Source organism: Oncorhynchus clarkii, chromosome 22 (genome assembly GCF_045791955.1).
Source record: "Oncorhynchus clarkii lewisi isolate Uvic-CL-2024 chromosome 22, UVic_Ocla_1.0, whole genome shotgun sequence".
Classification (NCBI taxonomy): Eukaryota; Metazoa; Chordata; class Actinopteri; order Salmoniformes; family Salmonidae; genus Oncorhynchus; species Oncorhynchus clarkii.
The window spans coordinates 25,445,637-25,465,853 of NC_092168.1; the positions used below are offsets into that span (position 1 = coordinate 25,445,637).

General features: G+C 43.1%; 1 protein-coding gene across 1 annotated transcript in view; it reads left to right on the forward strand.

Annotated features, from left to right (window-relative positions):
• The window catches only part of LOC139380691 (NALCN channel auxiliary factor 1-like), a 152,033-nt gene that overhangs the window by 121,249 nt on the left and 10,567 nt on the right, over positions 1-20,217 (forward strand). The gene's annotated exons all lie outside the window — the stretch shown is intronic.

The following is a 20,217-nucleotide window of genomic DNA, read 5'->3' on the forward strand; positions in this document are numbered from 1 at the left end:
TTTCCCATTCCTCCTTGCAAAACAGCTTGAGCTCAGTGAGGTTGGATGGAGAGCATTTGTGAACATCAGTTTTCAGTTCTTTCCACAGATTCTCGATTGGATTCAGGTCTGGACTTTGACTTGGCCATTCTAAAACCTGGATATGTTTATTTTTGAACCATTCCATTGTAGATTTTGCTTTATGTTTTGGATCATTGTCCTTTTGGAAGACAAATCTCCGTCCCAGTATCAGGTCTTTTGCAGACTCCATCAGGTTTTCTTCCAGAATGGTCCTGTATTTGGCTCCATCCATCTTCCCATCAATTTTAACCATCTTCCCTGTCCCTGCTGAAGAAAAGCAGGCCCAACCCATGATGCTGCCACCACCATGTTTGACAGTGGGGATGGTGTGTTCAGGGTGATGAGCTGTGTTGCTTTTACGCCAAACATAACGTTTTGCATTGTTGCCAAAAAGTTACATTTTGGTTTCATCTGACCAGAGCATCTTCTTCCACATGTTTGGTGTGTCTCCCAGGTGGCTTGTGGCAAACTTTAAACGACACTTTTTATGGATATCTTTAAGAAATGGCTTTCTTCTTGCCACTCTTCCATAAAGGCCAGATTTGTGCAATATACGACTGATTGTTGTCCTATGGACAGAGTCTCCCACCTCAGCTGTAGATCTCTGCAGTTCATCCAGAGTGATCATGGGCCTCTTGGCTGCATCTCTGATCAGTCTTCTCCTTGTATGAGCTGAAAGTTTAGAGGGACGGCCAGGTCTTGGTAGATTTGCAGTGGTCTGATACTCCTTCCATTTCAATATTATCGCTTGCACAGTGCTCTTTGGGATGTTTAAAGCTTGGGAAATCTTTTTGTATCCAAATCCGGCTTTAAACTTCTTCACAACAGTATATCGGACCTGCCTGGTGTGTTCCTTGTTCTTCATGATGCTCTCTGCGCTTTTAACGGACCTCTGAGACTATCACAGTGCAGGTGCATTTATACAGAGACTTGATTACACACAGGTGGATTGTATTTATAATCATTAGTCATTTAGGTCAACATTGGCTCATTCAGAGATCCTCACTGAACTTCTGGAGAGAGTTTGCTGCACTGAAAGTAAAGGGGCTGAATAATTTTGCACGCCCAATTTTTCAGTTTTTGATTTGTTAAAAAAGTTTGAAATATCCAATAAATGTCGTTCCACTTCATTATTGTGTCCCACTTGTTGTTGATTCTTCACAAAAAAATACAGTTTTATATCTTTATGTTTGAAGCCTGAAATGTGGCAAAAGGTCGCAAAGTTCAAGGGGGACGAATACTTTCACAAGGCACTGTATATCTATTCTACCCTGTCTTTCTGAGGTCTTCGAAAGCCAAGTTAAAAAACAGATCACCAACCATTTCGAATCCCAACATACCTTCTCCGCTATGCAATCTGGTTTCCGAGCTGGTCATGGGTGCACCTCAGCCACGCTCAAGGTCCTAAACGATTTCATAACCACTATCGATAAGAGACAATACTGTACAGCTGTATTCATCGACCTGGCCAAGGCTTTCGACTCTGTCAATCACCACATTCTTATCGGCAGACTCAACAGCCTTGGTTTCTCAAATGACTGCCTCACCTGGTTTACCAACTACTTCTCAGACAGAGTTCAGTGTGTCAAATCGGAGGGCCTGTTGCCCGAACCTCTGGAAGTCTCTATGGGGGTGCCACAGGATTAAATTCTCGGCCCGACTCTTTTCTCTGTATACATCAATGATGTCGCTCTTGCTGCTGGTGATTCTCTGATCCACCTCTATGCAGACTTCACCATTTTGTATACTTCTGGCCCTTCATTGGACACTGTGTTAACTAATAATAAATCATGTATTTTATTTATTTTACTCCTTTGCACCCCAGTATCTCTACTTGCACACTCATCTTCTGCACATCAATCACTCCCGTGTTTAATTGCTATAGTGTAATTATTTTGCCACTATGGCCTATTTATTGCCTTACCTCCCTTATCCTACCTCATTTACACACACTGAATATAGACTTTTTCTATTGTTTTATTGACTGCATGTTTGTTTATTCCATGTGTAACTCTGTGTTGTTGTTTGTGTCGCACTGCTTTGCTTTATCTTGGCCAGGTCGCAGTTGTAAATGAGAACTTGTTCTCAACTGGCCTACCTGGTTAAATAAAGGTGAAATAAATACAAATACAAATCCTGACACATGCACAAACATGCAGCATACTGGCTGGCTCGCATACTTTGCTTGTTGTGTCTGTGTGCTTAGGTATGGAGAGTAGGAGCAGGCAGGAGGATGAGAATGGAGCAACAGTAGGAAATTACTTGTAGCTAGATGCTTTGCGTTATACAGTGCATTCAGAAAGTATACAGACCCCTAGACTTTTTCCACATTTTGTTACTTTACAGCCTTATTTTAAAATTGATTAAGTCATTTTTCCCCCTCTTCAATCTACACACAATACCCATAAGGAAAAACATTTTGCACATTTTCAACAAACTTATTTGTATGAACATAACAAGATTCAACAACTGAGACATAAACTGAACAAGTTCCACAGACATGTGACATGTCCCTGAACAAAGGGGTTGTCAAAATCAAAAGTCACAGTCAGTATCAGGTTTGGCCACCAGCTGCATTAAGTATTGCAGTGCATCTCCTCCTCATGGACTGCACCAGATTTGTTCTTGCTGTGAGATGTTACCCCATTCTTCCACTAAGGCACCTGCAAGTTCCCGGACATTCCTGGGGGGAATGGCCCTGGCCCTCACCTTCCGATCCAACAGGTCCCAGACGTGCTCAATGGGATTGAGATCTGGGCTCTTCGCTGGCCATGGCAGAATACGGACATTCCTGTCTTGTAGGAAATCACGCACAGAACGAGCAGTATGGCTGGTGGCATTGTCATGCTGGAGGGTCATGTCAGGATGAGCCTGCAGGAAGGGTACCACATGAGGGAGGAGGATGTCTTCCCCGTAACGCACAGCGTTGAGATTGCCTGCAAAGTCAACAAGCTCAGTCTGATGATGCTGTGACACAGGCCTCGTGTAATGCTCATTCCTTCGACGATAAATGTGAATTCAACCATTACCCCTGGTGAGACAAAACCGTGACTCGTCAGAGAGGAGCACTTTTTGCTTGTCCTGTCTGGTCCAGCGACGGTGGCTTTGTGCCCATAGGCGACGTTGTTGCCGGTGATGTCTGGTGAGGACCTGCCTTACAACAGGCCTACAAGCCCTCAGTCCAGCCTCTCTCAGCCTATTGCGGACAGTCTGAGCACTGATGGAGGAATTCTGCGTTCCTGGTGTAACTCGGGCAGTTTTTGTTATCATCCTATACCTGTCCCGCAGGTGTGATGTTCGGATGTACTGATCCTGTGCAGGTGTTGTTACACGTGGTCTGCCACTGCGAGGGCGATTAGCTGTCCGTCCTGTCTCCCTGTAGCGCTGTCTTATGCGTCTCACAGTACGGACATTGCAATGTATTGCCCTGTTCACATCTGAGGTCCTCATTCCTCCTTGAAGCATGCCTAAGGCACGTTCACGCAGATGAGCAGGGATCCTGGGCATCTTTATTTTAGTGTTTTTCAGAGTCAATAGAAAGGCCTCTTTAGTGTCCTACATTTTCATAACTGTGGTCTTAATTGCCTACCGTCTGTAAGCTGTTAGTGTCTTAACGACCGTTCCACAGGTGCATGTTCATTAATTGTTTATTGTTCATTGAACAAGCATGGGAAACAGTGTTTAAACCTTTTAAATCAAATCAAATCAAAGTGTATTTGTCACGTGCGCCGAATACAACAGGTCCAGCCTCTCTGGAGTGAAATGTTTTCTTTCAGGCTCCAACCAATAGTGCAAAAAAAGTCATTAGGTGAATAATAGGTAAGTAAAGAAAAAAACAACAGTAAAAGGACTGTGTAACGGGTTTCTTCTGGTGAAAGAGAGACGGACCAAAATGCAGCGTGGTTAGTTTTGTACATCTTTAATAAAGATGAAAGTATAACAATCTACAAAACAAGCAACGTGAAAAAAAAACAAAACAGTCCTATCTGGTGCCACAAACACAAAGACAGGAACAATCACCCACAAGAGACCTAAACAATATGGCTGCCTAAATATGGTTCCCAATCAGAGACAACGATAAACTCCTGCCTCTGATTGAGAACCACTCTAGGCAACCATAGACTTACCTAGAGTACTACTCTAACCACAATCCCATAACTACAAACAACCCCAGACAAAACAAACTACATAAATCCCCATGTCACACCCTGGCCTCACCAAAATACTAACGAAAACACAGAATACTAAGGCCAGGGCGTGACAGACAGGCTATATACAGTGGGGCAAAAAAGTATTTAGTCAGCCACCAATTGTGCAAGTTCTCCCACTTAAAAAGATGAGAGGCCTGTAACTATGACAGACAAAATGATAAAAAAAATATCCAGAAAATCACATTGTAGGATTTTTAATGAATTTATTTGCAAATTATGGTGGAAAATAAGTATTTGGTCAATATCAAAAGTTTATCTCAATACTTTGTTATATACCGAGGTCAAACGTTTTCTGTAAGTCTTCCCATGGTTTTCACACACTGTTGCTGGTATTTTGGCCCATTCCTCCATGCAGATCTCATCTAGAGCAGTGATGTTTTGGGGCTGTTGCTGGGCAACACGGACTTTCAACTCCCTCCAAAGATTTTCTAATGGGTTGAGATCTGGAGACTGGCTAGGCCACTCCAGGACCTTGAAATGCTTCTTACGAAGCCACTCCGTCATTGCCCGGGCGGTGTGTTTGGGATCATTGTCATGCTGAAAGACCCAGCCATGTTTCATCTTCAACGCCCTTGCTGATGATAGGCTTTGTTACTTTGGTCCCAGCTCTCTGCAGGTCATTCACTAGGTCCCCCCGTGTGGTTCTGGGATTTTTGTTCTTGTGATCATTTTGACCCCACGGGGTGAGATCTTGCGTGGAGCCCCAGATCGAGGGAGATTATCAGTGGTCTTGTATGTCTTCCATTTCCTAATAATTGCTCCCAAAGTTGATTTCTTCAAACCAAGCTGCTTACCTATTTTAGATTCAGTCTTCCCAGCTTGGTGCAGGTCTACAATTTTGTTTCTGGTGTCCTTTGACAGCTCTTTGGTCTTGGCCATAGTGGAGTTTGGAGTGTGACTGTTTGAGGTTGTGGACAGGTGTCTTTTATACTGATAACAAGTTCAAACAGGTGCCATTAATACAGGTAACGAGTGGAGGACAGAGGAGCCTCTTAAAGAAGAAGTTACAGGTCTGTGAGAGCCAGAAATATTGCTTGTTTGCAGGTGACCAAATACTTATTTTCCACCATAATTTGCAAATAAATTAATTAAAAATCCTACAATATGATTTTCTGGATTTTTTTTCTAATTTTGTCTGTCATAGTTGAAGTGTACCTATGATTAAAATTAAAGGCCTCTCTCATCTTTATAAGTGGGAGAACTTGCACAATTGGTGGCTGACTAAATACTTTTTTGCCCCACTGTATAGTAGCGAGGCTATAAAAGTAGCGAGGCTACATACTGACACCGGTTAGTCAGGCTGATTGAGGTAGTATGTACATGTAGATATGGTTAAAGTGACTATGCATATATGATGAACAGAGAGTAGCAGTAGCGTAAAAGAGGGGTTGGTGGGTGTTCAGGAGTCTTGTGGCTTGCGGGTAAAATCTGTTGAGAAGCCTTTTTGTCCTAAACTTGGCACTCCGGTACCGCTTGCCATGCGGTAGTAGAGAGAACAGTCTATGACTGGGGTGGCTGGGGTCTTTACAGTGAAGATCTGTGAAGTTATTTGGATTTTTATGAATTTTCTTTGAAAGATAGGGTCCTGAAAAAGGGTTGTTTCTTTTTTTGCTGAGTTTATAATCCTTTACCCAGTGCTTTGTTGAAGCACCTTTGGCAGTGAATATAGCCTTGAATCTTCTTGGGTATAACGCTACAAGCTTGGCACACCTGTATATTGGGAGTTTCTTCCATTCCTCTCTGCAGATCCTCTCAAGATCTGTCAGGTTAGACGGGGAGCATCTCCTCACAGATATTTTCAGGTCTCTCCAAAGATGTTCAATTGGGTTCAAGTCTGGGCTCTGACTGGACCACTCAAGGACATTCAGAGACTTGTCCCGTAAGGCACTCATGTGTTGTCTTGGCTGTTTGCTTAGAGTCGTTGTCCTGTTGGAAGGTGAACCTTTGCACCAGTCTGAAGTCCTGAGCGCTCTGGAGCTGGTTTTCATAAAGGATCTCTCTGTACTTTGCTCTGTTAAACTTTTCCTTTCATCCTGACTAGTCTCCCAGTCCCTACCGCTGAAAAACATCCCCACAGCATGATGCTGCCACCACCATGCTTAACCGTAGGGATGGTGCCAGGTTTTCTTTGGCATTCAGAGTTCTGTCTTGGTTTCATCACTCCAGAGAAACTTGTTTCTCATGATCTGAGAGTCCTTTATGTGCCTTTTGTCATGTGCCTTTTACTGAGAAGTGGCTTCTATCCAGCCACTCTACCATAAAGGCCTGATTGGTGGAGTGCTGCAGAGATGGTCGTCCTTCTGGAAGGTTCTCCCATCTCCACAGAGGAACTGGAGCTCTTTCAGAGTGACCATCGGGTTCTTGGTTACCTCCCCGACCAAGCGGTCAAAAAGAGAAGAGATCTGAATACTTTCCAAATGCACTGTATATGCTGTGAGGGAACTGTGACCTGAAATATCCTGGCAGAGACATCAGCACCATGGACAGCTCACACTCAGCGCAAAGTGTGTGTGTATGAGTATTACGGTGTGTGTGAGAGACTGTTCTGTAGGAGAGGAGGAGGGTTGATATTTCATGTTGAGTAGTCATGTTGGTGCAGCAGCAGCCTGCATGGACCAGAGAACCACAGCAGTACTGTGTTTCCATCCCCAGGGAAAATATATATGGTCCTACAGGGGACAAGGCTTTAAACCCACATGGAATTATGCTGTAATCCTGGAAGGAGGGGAAAGGAGGAGAGAGGAGGGTAGGGGAGAGGAGTTGACTCTGTCTGACTCCTTGGAAGACAGCAGGGTCATGACTCAATCTGCACTAACCCCACTCAGCAGAACATAACTGGGTTAGACAGACAGACAGAGACAGAGAGAGAGAATGAGAGGGGTGAGAGAGAGCAGCTGTAAGGTGCCCCAGATATTGTGTGCCTCATTTCAGGAAGTGCGTGTGTGTGTGTGTGTGTGTGTGTGTGTGTGTGTGTGTGTGTGTGTGTGTGTGTGTGTGTGTGTGTGTGTGTGTGTGTGTGTGTGTGTGTGTGTGTGTGTGTGTGTGTTGAGGGGGGTCTAGATACAAGCTGCTAACACACACTTACACAGATGCACACCCTCGCACACACAGATGTGACCGCACGCACGCACACACAGACATCTGCTTCACAAAATATTTAAGGGCCTAAATCCGGTTTAATTTTTAACAAGTTTCATCTGTTCTCAGAGGGAGAGTGGAGAGGCAGAGAGAGACAGAACTAGAGAAAGAACGAGAGCGGTATCCTCCGAAGACCAATATCTCATTAAGAACCCTTCTGTAGTCACTGTGCGCTTTGAGAGAGCAGTATTGGGGCGAGAGAGGTTGGAACAGACCTGCCATTATAAATAAAACTAGCTCACCTCACAGCTCTATTAAAGAGATACATTAGTGCAGGGCTGGGAGCCCGTAGTCTACCCAGCTAACAAAGAACATTCCCAGAATGTAAGGAAATGTTTTCATTTAGATTCTACTGTTTGATAACATTACACTCACAAACCTGTTAGACTATTATATAATCAGCCATTGTGTTCCAGAAATACTGGGATAACATTTATATTTAATTCTAATAAGAGTTCAAGGAAAGCTCCCCTGCAGAGCTACACGTTTACACCCTAGAATGTTTTTCGGAGGTAACGTTCAGACAACTCTGTGTTGAACATCTAGGTTAGCTTGTCTAGTCTTCCAGCCTTCTTTAGTCTGGCCTCGTCTGCTTCTAATACACATCCTTCAAACACAAGCTTTCTCTTCAAATGACTACCTAATCCATCAGTAACTCTCTGGGAAATAAAAAGCAGTAGCTGGCATTGAAGAAGATGAAGATTGCTGCAGCACAGTATCCTGCAGAAAACTGGTCTGCAGCCTAAAAGTCCCTTTATGCTGTAGCCTATTATTAATACAAACTCCTCTCCAGCTATAGAACACGTTCATCTAGTAATTAAACATAGAGCTGATATTGATTTTCTCTCTTTCCCTCACTGCAAGGGGCTGTGTGGGTGTAGGAGTGTGTGTGTAGGACATGGGTACACAGACTCTAGCCACGTGCTCCCACAGGGAGAACAACATGTCTCTGAGCTTATAAGCTGCATGGTCTGCTCATGTCTCTGAGATTGTATCTAGCAGTACTCTGCTTCTCTTTGTTTGAGAGGCACCAGGACTTACCTACATGCACACAGACAGACAGACACACACACACTACTCGCTTGCCTGTAAGCTCGGCCTTGTGCGACCCACTGCTGTTTGTTATTTTGCTGTTCTGCCCTCTGTACTGTTGTACTGCTGAGTGGTTTCACCTCAGAGCTTAGAGAGCTTAGAGAATGTTGCCGCAGCTTTCAACGTGTCACACAGACCTGTTTGCTTTCAGATTTCCATCTGTGAACTCTCTGCTCTCCGGCTCTCTGTTTTCCTTCTCCCTTCCTTCATCTCCTGCTCTCCATCTCTCTCTTCTTTCCTCTTCCTTTATCGTCACTCTCTTGGCTCCTTCCTTCCTTCCTTCCCTATCTTCCCTCTCTTTAGCTTTCACCCCATGTTATAGTATCTGTACACACTCTCTCTCTCTCTCTCTCTCCCTCTGTCTCTCTTTCTTTCTCATTCTGTCTGTCTCTCTCTGTCTGTCTCTCTCGCTCTCCCTCCCTTTCTCTCTTCCTCCCTCTCTATTTCACTTTGTTAGAGTTCTAGTCTGTAGACCTGTGTGAGTTGTATTCTATTTCCGGCGCTGTTGGCAGCAGGAATATGTGCATATTTAGACTACTGCATGTATTTGTCTGTCTGACCTCCGTCCTGTTCCATATTCATGCTGCCTGTTTCCAACCCTCTGGCATCTCACCACTGAATAACCGTCTTCCCAACGTAACTCCATTATTGTGTGATCTGTACATATCATTACCACCACAGCTGGCCAATAGAGGATAATAATCATAATCATAATCATTGTTAGTTTGGCAGGGAAATGCTTTTTCTCTTTTAATGTAAGACTGTTTTTTTTTTGTATTTTTTACCTGTTACTTTTTCCGCTGCAGTGCAGAGTCAGGAACCATACGTTTTAAATGAATTGTTAAAGAAAGTGGGTTTATCCACACCTCTGTTCCATTAAAGAACAGCTATCTTTGATTTCTCCTCCCATGGAGCCCTCCTTCTCCCCCCCCCCCCCACTCCCTAACACAGCGATAAACTTCTGTGACATCCTCCTTTCTATTAGACTTTATTTGGTGTAACTGTGTCAGTAATCACCATGTCAGATGAACATTGATGCCAATGTGTTCCACATCATGAGTAAACTAAACATGTCAAGGGAAGAGTCTGTCAAGGTGTGTGTGTGTGTGTGGGGGGGGGGGGGGGCTTCTGTGACAAACAGTCCAGGTTTTGATTATGACCATTATGTGAGTGAAGCAAGCCAACTTACAAGCATTTTCTCTTGTCTCATTACAGCAGAGTGGAGCAGAGTGATATACAGTCACTGTTATATCCAAGTATGTAAGTGATATTGTTTTTTGACGAGTGGTACTGCATCGGCGTAGTGCTTGTTGCAGTGTTGAGTGCAGTAGTAATACCACAGAGTAAGTATATGGATTTCTGCTGCTGCTGCTATTGTTTAGTGTGACTTCAGGCCCAGAAATGCAAACAGCATCTCATGGATTAATGTAGGGGAGTATAGGAGTTATTTGAGAGTTAGATAACTAGTCGATTATTGTGTGACTGTGCAATGTGTTTGTGTGTGTGTGTGTGTGTGTTTCAGTGGTTTAGCGTATGTGTGTGCTTGCATGTAGGGGATGTGTTTGTACGAGACTAATTGTCCTTCAAGTGATGTTGAAAGTTTATACACACACACCCAAACACATCACTCTATTGCCTGTAAGATACACTCAGCCTTGTGCGAACCATTGGCAGAGAAATGCAGTGGAGCATAGAGCTACACCCAGGAGGCCCAATGAGACCAGGGGCTCCATTACTAATCCCACCCTCCAAAAGCCTCCACTGGGGCAGCGGGCTGAAAGGCAGCTGGTTGGCTCAAATGCACCAGTTGCAGGAGAACAGTTCTATAAAGCCTGTCATGTAAATAGTCAAAGCCAAAGATAGAATGTTGAATATATACAGTTGAAGTCAGAAGTTTATATACACTTAGGTTATTTTTCAACCACTCCAGAAATTTCTTGTCAACAAACTATAGTTTTGGCAAGTCAGTTAAGGCATCAACTTTGTGCATGACACAAGTCATTTTTCCAGCAATTGTCTACAGGCAGATTACTTCACTTATAATTCACTGTATCACAATTCCAGTGTGTTAGACGTTTACATACACTAAGTTGACTGTGCCTTTAAACAGCATGGAAAATTCCAGAAAATGATGTCATGGCTTTAAAAGCTTCTGATAGGCTAATTGACATAATTTGAGTCAATTGGGGGTGTATCTGTGGATGTATTTCAAGGCCTACCTTCAAATGCAGTGCCTCTTTGCTTGACATCATGGGAAAATCTAAATAAATTACCTTTTTTTTTTTTTTTACCTCCACAAGTCTGGTTCATCCTTGGGAGCAATTTCCAAACGCCTGAAGGTACCATGTTCATGTGTACAAACAATAGTACGCAAGTATAAACACCATGGGACCACGCAGCCGTCATACAACTCAGGAAGGAGACGTGTTCTGAACATACTTTGGTGCGAAAAGTGCAAATCAATTCCAGAACACCAGCAAAGGACCTTGTGAAGATGCTGCAGGAACAGGTACAAAAGTATCTATATCCACAGTAAAACGAGTCCTATATCGACATACCTGAAAGGCCGCTCAGCAAGGAAGAAGCCACTGCTCCAAAACCTCCATAAAAAAGCCCGACTACGGTTTGCAACTGCACATGGGGACAAAGATCGTACTTTTTAGAGAAATGTCCTCTGGTCTGATGAAACAAAAATAGAACTGTTTGGCCATAATGACCATTGTTATGTTTGGAGGAAAAAGGTGGATGCTTGCAAGCCGAAGAACACCATCCCAACCATGAAGCACAGGGGTGGCAGCATCATGTTGTGGGGGTAATTTGCTGCAGGAGGGATTGGTGCACTTCACAAAATAGATGGCATCATGAGGCAGGAAAATTATGTGGATATTTTGAAGCAACATCTCAAGACATCAGTCAGGAAGTTAAAGCTTGGTCTCAAATGGGTCTTCCAAATGGACAATGTTGTGGCAAAGTGGCTTAAGGACAACAAAGTCAAGGTATTGGAGTGGCCATCACAAAGCCCTGACCTCAATCCTATAGAAAATGTGTGGGCAGAACTGAAAAAGCGTGTGCAAGCAAGGAGGCCTACAAACCTGACTCCGTTACACCAGCTCTGTAAGGAAGAATGGGCCAAAATTCACCCAACTTATTGTGGGAAGTTTGTGGAAGCCTACCCAAAACGTTTGACTAATGTTAAACAATTTAAAGGCAATGCTACCAAATACTAATTGAGTGTATGTAAATGTCTGACCCACTGGGAATGTGATGAAATAAATAAAAGCTGAAATAAATCACTCTCTACTATTATTCTGACATTTCACATTCTTAAAATAAAGTGGTGATCCTATCTGACCAAGACAGGGAGTTGTTACTAGGATGAAATATTAGGAATTGTGAAAAACTGAGTTTAAATGTATTTGGCTAAGGTGTATGTAAACTTCAACTCTATCTGCACTCTGGACTGTGGACTGTGGTGAGACAACATCAAAAGGATAAAGAGCAGGAGAAGAACAGAGCACTAGAGGAGAGGATCAGACTGCTTGAGGAGAGGGTGAGTGGATAGCGTGTGTCAGAGAACAACCCATTAGAGGGGTGTCCACCCCCCGCAAAGAAGCCAGTAGAACAGCCCACCCCAGACCCTGACCATAGTGTCGACATCACAGCAGGACAGACAAATTAAGATCCCAAGCCCAGGGGATCCAACCCCCTCTGAGTACCCCCCCCCCCCCCCCCTACACAAGCCACGTATTGTACTACTTATGGACTGAAACGGGAAATATACTGTTTACACGATATTTAACTTTTTCCCAAACACAGATTGTCTGAACTCTGGTGTCCTACCCCAGCGCGCCTTCTGTCTGAGGACATACTAGGGTCACCCAGCCACATAATAATACACACAGGCACAAACAACCTGAGAGCACAGCATGAAAGGGTGGCCACAGCACTCGAGGGGTGATTGAAAAAGCTTCTTCTACTTTCCCCAAACGCACAAGTGGTTATCTCCACCTTGCTACCACAAAAAGACTTCTCCCTGCTACCATACAACGGGTAAACACAAGTATTTCTCGTGACTGTGACTCAAAACCAAATGTTTTCCTGGCCCACATCTCCACCCTAGACTTGAACAGCCTATACAACCAGGTCCACCTATACAAGGCAGCAATGCCCACCTTCACACGTACCCTAAAAGGATATCACCCTCAAACGCAGTCCAAACACTTCACACAGGAGCAAGAGATCAAAAGACACGCCGCCCAGACAAGCGAGAACCCCCTTCAGAGCTACACATAGAGGACCCACGCCTAGAGGACCTACATCCAGACCACAGCAGCACCAGCCACATCCACACCCCCCAAGTCAACCATGCCCACACACCATTTAGGCTCCCTCAGATCACACCTATGCTCCTCCAAAAAACACTCCCTGATGCTTCCCTTAGGTGAGGCGTCATTCTGTAATGATGTGCCCTGAGAGTCGGGAAGCAAGTTCAGGGAGTGAATGTTTTCATAAATAAATTAATCATAATACAACAACAAGATACACGAACCACGCACATACAGGAAAAATGAACAATGATGCCTGGGGAAGGAACCAAAGGGAGTGACATATATAGGGCAGGTAATCAAGGAAGTGATGGAGTCCAGGTGAGTGATGACGCGCAGGTGCGTGTAACGATGGTGACAGGTGTGCGCCATAACGAGCAGCCTGGTGTTACAAACTTCTAACAATGGTGAGTGGAGGAGTCAAGCACAGAGAGCAGGTAATTCAGTACGTGGATATTTTATTCCATAGACTGTGGAACCACGACATGCAAAACACCAGGGCGCATGAAACAACCCGTCCCAAAATACAACGGACTAAAAACTGTCCGGAAAAATACTGATAGCACTCATACATAGATAACAGGAAACAAGCCCGCACAAATACCCAGCGGGCCTAGTGCCCTTAAATAGCCTACAAACAAACACTAACTCAAAACAGGTGTACCCAATTAAACCCAATAAACAGAAACAAACGGAAAGGGAATCGATGGCAGCTAATAGGCCGGCGACGACGACCGCCAAGCGCCGCCCGAACAGGAAGAGGCACCATCTTCGGCGAGATTCGTGACACCTGTTGACATAGAGGCCGGAGAGGGAGCACACGTGACACTATCCAAAATGGAGATCTATGGGTAAACCAATCTGTTTGGCCCTTTAACAAAGAGAAAAACATATTCATGATCAAATACAAATCTTAGAATGAAGTATTAAAGATTACGAGAACCCACTGGATTCTCCAATTACATTGAATGAACTACAGGACAAAATACAAAATGTCCAATCCAAAAAGGCCTGTGGTGTTGATGGTATCCTCAGTGAAATGTCCAGACACTGTTCATGTTCTGTTTCATGTCCGTTGTTTATTAAATGTTCTCAAAGTACCTGCTTCTCGTCTCCAGCATTGATCCTCACAGAATGCTGACATCACTAAAGGAAGCATCAGGGAGTTTTAGATTTTTGTTTTGGTTGGACATAATCAAATCCATCAATCTTAAAACTAAACGCTAAATTCAGTTCATCTCCTTCCTTTTTTAAAATCATATGCACTTGTCTCCTATGAGACACGACATGTTTCAACAACGGAGATTTGCATCCAAAAAGAACCTTCTTTATTGTAGATACGATTTGACCATGGCGAGATAACTCTCGCTCTAACACTTCATCTCTAACAAATGGTGGCACGTTAGAAAGCATAACTTTCTTCGCAGGATTCATAAGCGGAAATACCGGCGTCTGTGTCTCCCGCAACACAACACCCCTCTCAACTATCTTATTCACCTTTTCAATTGAATCTAAGAATATCACTACAGCGCTATTCATCCTTGAGGCTGATTTGATGCTATCATACCCAATGATAGCACCCACAGCCAAGCTACATTCTTCCACTGAACACCCAGCCGCAGCAGGAATTTTTACTCCATGCCTCCGACTAAGTTTTTCAAACTCTACATTTCCGCGAGTGGCCATTGCAACCAGCCCCACCCGCTGGTTGTGCCCTCGCGAAAAACCAACCTCAAAGATCCCACCACCCCTATACGTGCTTAGTGATAGTTAAACAATATACCCTTAAAACAACTAAACTAATCAATATATATATATGTACATACCAAAACCCAATAGAGTGAAAAGAAATTCCATTCGCTCTCACAAACACTCTGCTTGACGACTCACTCCCAGCATGCACTCCGATGAGAGAGAGAGAGAGAGAGAGAGAGAGAGAGAGAGAGAGAGAGAGAGAGAGAGAGAGAGAGAGAGAGAGAGAGAGAGAGAGAGAGAGAGAGAGAGAGAGAGAGAGAGAGATCTTTCATTCATTCATTTTTGCAGATGAGCACATGAATACAAAACTTGCATTGAACCCTGCTGGGAAAGCAGGGCAAACAAACACCCAAGCACACACCCATCACACCCAGGCACACACACATCACACCCAAGCACACACCCATCACACCCAAGCACACACCCATCACACCCAAGCACGCACCCATCACACCCAAGCACACACACATCACACCCAAGCACACACACATCACACCCAAGCACACATCCATCACACCCAAGCACACACCCATCACACCCAAGCACACAGCCATCACACCCAAGCACACATCACACCCAAGCACACACGCATCACACCCAAGCACATACGCATCACACCCAAGCACACACACATCACACCCAAGCACACACACATCACACCCAAGCACACACCCATCACACCCAAGCACACACACATCACACCCAAGCACACACACATCATACCCAAGCACACACCCCATCCTTGAAGCTATGGGCTCAACCAGTGTTGTTTTGTGAATAAGCTGTTAAATTATATAGACAAGTGATTTACTACCCCCCCAGATGGTAGTACACTTTGGAAAAGTGTGGTTAAGCTAGATGCTGCCTGTACCGCTGAGGTGAATATTGATTCATCACTCTTACTCACAGTAGGTTCTTCCTGATAATTATCTTTGTCAAATTAATTATCTTTGTTAGTGTCAGCATGAAAACACTATATAGGAATAACATCACAAAACCTTGATTAATCAAACAGAATCCATTGTTGTTTGTGCATACGTGTCTGTGTGTGTTTGCGTGTATGTTCAGTTATGTGCAGACTGTAGTCTCCATACTGTCGAATTCTCTACCCTCTTTTCTGTTCACTCCCTCTTGGTCTCACCTCTCTCTCTCTCTCTCTCTCTCTCTCTCTCTCTCTCTCTGTGTGTGTGACTGAATCACAGGGTGGTTTTCTCTTATCTTGTCAGTCTAAAGGCTCATGTCTATTGATCTCTATGGTACAGTGAGCCAGTATAGGCAGAGTGACTGACAGAAACCTGGCTGAGCCTATTGCTACTGTACCGTATGCTCTGTGTTGGAGTCTACAGTGGGTCTTTGTTGCTTTATTAAGCACACTGACTTGACATGGACGCTGACTGGACTGACCACACTGAAGCATTTAGGGGCACGTCTGATAAAGTCACAGTCACCTGAATGAACTTAAATCTTAACGCAACATGTAAAGTGTTGGTCCAATGTTTCATGAGCAGAAATAAAAGATCCCAGAAAAATGTTGTGCTCAAATTTGTTTACATCCCTGTTAGTGAGCATTTCACCTGGTTAAAAAGCATGATCATTACACAGATGCACAATGTGCTGGGGACAATAAATGGCCACTCTAAAATGTGTCTTACAATTGCAGACTACGTGTAACCACGCCAGCCCAGGACCTCCACATCCGGCTTCTTCACCCGCGGGATGGTCTGAGGACGGGGAGGGGGGTGCTGAGGAGTATTATGTCTGTAATACAGCCCTTTTGTAGCTAAAAATTAATTCTGATTAACTGGGCCTGGCTCCCCAGTGGGTGGACCTGGCTGCCAAGTGGATGGATTTATGCCCTCCCAGTCCCACCAATGGCTGTGTCCCTGCCCAGTCATGAGAAATCCATAGATTAGTGCCTCATTTATTTATTTCAATTGATTTCCTTCTGTGAACTGTAACTCATTAAAATCTTTGAAATTGTTGTATGTTGCGTTTATATTTTTGTTCAGTATAGTTCAGTAATACATTGGTGATGCAGTTTTGTGCTGAGCTGGTTCTGTCCGTGGCACTGAAAGCATCAGATGTGTGTGTGTGTGTGTGTGTGTGTGTGTGTGTGTGTGTTTGTTTGTGTGTGTGTGTTTCTTGTATTTAATAAACCCACTCTGTATAATGTGGCCCTTGCTGTGCGGTAATAACATTAGCATGGTTTACACTGACAAATGAGCTGCTCTTATTAAAAGAGGTGAGGATGTGTGTGCGTGCTTCAGGGTTTTGTGTTCCAAAGAACCAATAGGGGAATCTATTCTCAGTTCAGATTTGAAAAATAGCCCTCCTAGGTTGTCATACCCATTCAAATGTAACATGACTGTAATTGAATATGTCCCAGTCAGGCAGTGTATATTGTAGGGCTCTCTGACTCACTTCCATTCCAATCAATGTTGTTTCCTTCTGTGTTTCAGTCAGCCTGCCTGCATACCTGCCTGCAGCCTAGCTAGCTACCCCCTTTGTTATTCTATTGTGTTCACATTGGCTTTGCTGACCACTTTGACTTAATCTGCCCATTCATTCTCTATACACTGGTCCTTTCCTTGAGATTATTAGTTTTAGTTCTGCTACATTTACTGTACACGTGTCTTGTGTCGACAGGCTATGTGCTAGACTGTTAGCCAGTCTTCTCTGACTAAGCTAGCTAGCTCATCTGGCTAAGCTAGCTCATTGCAGGCTGCTCAATACATACACTGTGTTATTGGTTTGTCTAACCTTGCTTTGTGTATGTGATAGTGTCAGTTGATTTGGTAGAGTCAGGTGATTTTATAATGCCAAAAGAACAATGGGATTGTGGTAAATTTAGCCTCAGCAAACTCAATGCAATGTTTGTTTACTTATAATCTAACGAGCAAAACTATTGGCTATCAGGTTAATGCTTGCAGAGACATGTCGTCAGTCTTTGCTGGTTGTTTACATTCATGCTTGATTACTTTCATTGAGTGTATCCTTCTCCTTGGTTGTCCGTGTGTGTGTGTTTGTATGTACACTACCGTTCAAACTATATTTTACAAGATCTATTGCTCAGCACAACTGAGCAAGAGGACAAGTACATTAGAGTGTCTAGTTTGAGAAAAAGACTCCTCACAAGCCCTCAACTGGCAGCTTTATTAAATATTACCCGCAAAACACCGGGCTCAACATCATCAGAGAAGAGGCGACTGGGATGATGGCCTTCTAGGCAGAGTTCCTCTGTCTGTGTTCTTTTGCACATCTTAATATTTTATTTTTATTGGCCAGTCTGAGATATGTTTTTTTCTTTGCAACTCTGCCTAGAAGGCCAACATCCCGGAGTCACCTCTTCACTGTTGATGTTGAGACTGGTGTTTTGCGGGTACTATTTAATGACGCTGCCAGTTGAGGACTTGTGAGGCGTCTGTTTCTCAAATTAGACACTCTAATGTACTTATCCTCTTGCTCAGTTGTGCACCGGGGCCTCCTATTCCTCTTTCTATTCTGGTTAGCGCCAGTTTGTGCTGTTCTGTGAAGTGAATAGTACACAGCGTGGTACAAGAACTTCAGTTTCTTGGCAATTTCTTGCATGGAATAGCCTTCATTTCTCAGAACAAGACTAGACTGACAAATTTCAGAAGAAAGTTCTTTGTTTCTTGCCATTTTGAGCCTGTAGTCGAACCAAAAAATATACTAAACTAGTCTAAAGAAGGCCAGTTGTATTGCTTCTTTAATCAGAACAACAGTTTTCAGCTGTGCTAACATAGTTTCAAAGGGGTTTTCTAATTATCAATTAGCCTTTTAAAATGATAAACTTGGATTAGCTAACACAATGTGCCATTGGATCACAGAAGTGATGGTTGCTGATAATGGGCGCTTATGTAGATATTCCATTTAAAATATCTGCCGATTCCAGCTAAAATAGTCATTTACAACATTAACAATGTATACAGTGTATTTCTGATCAATTTGATGTTATTATAACGGACAAAAAATGTGCTATTCTTTCAATAACAAGGACATTTCTAAATGTCCCCAAACTTTTGAACTGTAGTGTTTTTATCTTTGAGTGTATTGGAGTGTGCGTGTTGGTGTGGTTAGCCATTCTATGCGACCCCTCACCCATAGCTTGTACTAGAGCTCTGAGGGGGCATTGCTGCTAGTGCTCAGAGAGCCCTGTGGGAAATGAGTTGCTTGTTTATATGCTTCCTCCTGCAGTAGAGTAACCTCCATCTGACTATTCACCCTTTACATTTCATATTGCCTCGACTGCTAGTCTGCTCAACTCACCTCAGAAATGGTACTCTATAAGAGAGAGTTTTGTTTTCTCTGGTCTAGTATTTCTCAATATGTTCCTCTGGGATCAATAGGGTTGCATATGTTGTTGCAACTCAGCAGTAGCACACCATATTCAACTAGTCAACTTATCATCATGCCCTTCACTACACAGAACATTTGTTTTAAATCGTTTTAAATCAACAATGACAGTGTTAAATGTAACACCGGGCCAGTGTCTATACGGTCCACACATTTGAGTGTTAAATTAACACCATGCCTAGTACTGACACTGTTACACTTTGTCAGTGTTATTCAATAACACCTTATATTGTATTTTTAACACTAGGAAGTGTATATAGTTTGTACCAATGGTGTTATGCAATAAAACCTCATATTATTTTTTTAGCATCACACCAAGAGGTCCATATCTCTTGACAAGGTCACTCAGTGTTGAGTTAAAGGTCAGTCAAAATCATGTTTTTCATGACATTTGATGATATTTGAAGGAAACCAGATCAAAGTATGATGACCAAAGTACGAAAAAATGACTGTTGCTTAGACATTGATAAAGTTTGATCATAAAGTTACTCGTCCCCTCCACATGTCAAACACTTGGATTCATTATTAAGGGGACAAGATGACATCACTTTAATTCTCATTTTAAAACCTCTTAAGGATCTGTCACTTTTTTTCCAATTTTCGCCCAAAATGACATACCCAAATCATCTAACTGCCTGTAACTCAGGCCCTGAAGCAAGGATATGTATATTCTTGGTACCGTTTGAAAGGAAACACGTTTAAGTTTGTGGAAATGTGAAAGGAATGTAGGAGAATATAACACAATAGATCTGGTAAAAGATAATACAACTGTTCTTTTGTATTTTTTGCAGTGTATGGGAAAGGTTTTATACTGATCCAATGAATCACTGTATTTCTGTTAAAAATGTTGTATCAAGACTTCCCACGTGTCAAATTTGTTTATTAATAACTTTTCATGTTCAAAACTGTTCACTCTCCCCAAACAATATCAGATATGCATATGTCTTGGTAAATGTTCTTGTGCTAATCGCATTAGCCTATGTTAGCTAATGCGATTCCGAAGAAGTTTTAATACACCAATGGTAACATGATATTCTCTTACCTCATTAAAATAAGTACTGCCTCGTAACAAACATCGGAGAAGGCGTGTTTTCAGAGGTGCGTGTTTATATACTAGCTAGATAGCTACTCTACTGGTGCCACTCAGTGTGAAGACATCTTGAATAAAGAACTGCAACAGTGACATTATTTATATTTTCCCTCTGAATTGCCACACAGCAAATTGGTCAGTGTTACCTAGAGCATGTTGTAATTGACATTTG